The sequence below is a fragment of the Trichechus manatus genome, unplaced genomic scaffold (genome assembly GCF_000243295.1).
Source record: "Trichechus manatus latirostris isolate Lorelei unplaced genomic scaffold, TriManLat1.0 scaffold00227, whole genome shotgun sequence".
Classification (NCBI taxonomy): Eukaryota; Metazoa; Chordata; class Mammalia; order Sirenia; family Trichechidae; genus Trichechus; species Trichechus manatus.
The window spans coordinates 3,482,207-3,483,578 of NW_004444163.1; positions in this window are offsets into that span (position 1 = coordinate 3,482,207).

Genomic DNA, 1,372 nt, shown 5'->3' on the forward strand with positions numbered 1-1,372 from the left:
CGTCTGAGTTTATTGATATGGGCCCACTAAGCACAGATTCTTCATTCAATATTCAGCTTGAGAGGTTACGAAAGGATCTAATAGTTTATTTGGTTGGGTCGCTGAAGCATGGATTACACGGTAGCCTACACTAAATCAAGTTGAAGTGCCAAACTTGCCTTAGTATACTGTAGAAGACGGTATCCAAAGGCTTAGGGAAATTGACATGTTAGAGTGGATTTATCAAGTTACATCCACAAACTCACCCATGGAGTGCCCAGAGCACACACCTTTTACCACAATGGGGAGGAACAAATATGTGAAAGGAGACCCAGAATCCTTAAAGCTACTGTGATTGCTATTTTATGTAAATCATATTTGACAGTGGGAACTTCCCTAACTGAATTAAGACACCTGAATACAATGGGGGTGATCAGACCCCGTGATGGTAGGGGCCAAGTGGCAGCACTTAATCAACAAATACAAGGTGGACGTGGTTACCGTAATGGACAGCAGTGTCAAAGCAGTAATCAGAATAATCTGACTAGTATGGACTTGCAGTTTTGCCTACTTAGTCATGGTTTCCCTAGGCGTGAAATAGATTGGAAGTCTACTAAATATGTAATTGATCTGTACAAGTGGAAGAATTCTAGGTCAAGTGAACGGCAGTCTAACTTGAATTGCTAGAATAGAGTCATGGACCATCAGTCAATTCCCAGACTTGAGTCAGTTTACAGACCCAACCGCTTGAATGAAGGGGAGGCTGGGTCACCTTGAGGAAGAATCCAACCGCACTGCCAATAATATATACTGTGACTCTTTCTACCAACCTTTCCCAAGGGATCTATGGCCTTTTTCAAGAGTGACTGTTCACTGAGGAAGAGGAAATAATCAGACTTTTTGGGGATTACTGGCCAATGGCTCTGAACTGACACTAATTCCAGGAGACCCAAAGCATCACTGTGGCTCACAGGTTAGAGTGGAGGGTGTATGGAGGTCAGGTTATTAATGTAGTCTTAGCTCAGGTCTGCCTCACAGTGGGTCCAGTGGGTCCCTGAACCCATCCTGTAGTGATTTCCCCAGTCCCAGAATGCATAATTGGAATAAACATACCCAGCAACTGCAAAACTCACATTTTGGATCCCTGACATGTGGTGTAAGGGCTATTATGGTAGGAAAAGCCAAGTGGAAGCCATTAGAACTGCCTCCACCTAGCAAAAATTGTAAACCAAAAACAATCAAGGACTTAAAGGATGCAGGGGTGGCAATTCCCACCACATCCCTATTCAATTCACCTATTTGACCTGTGCTAAAAACTGATGAATCATGGAGAATGACAGTAGATTATTGTAAAACTTAACCAGGTGGTGACTCCAATTGCAGCTGCTGTTCC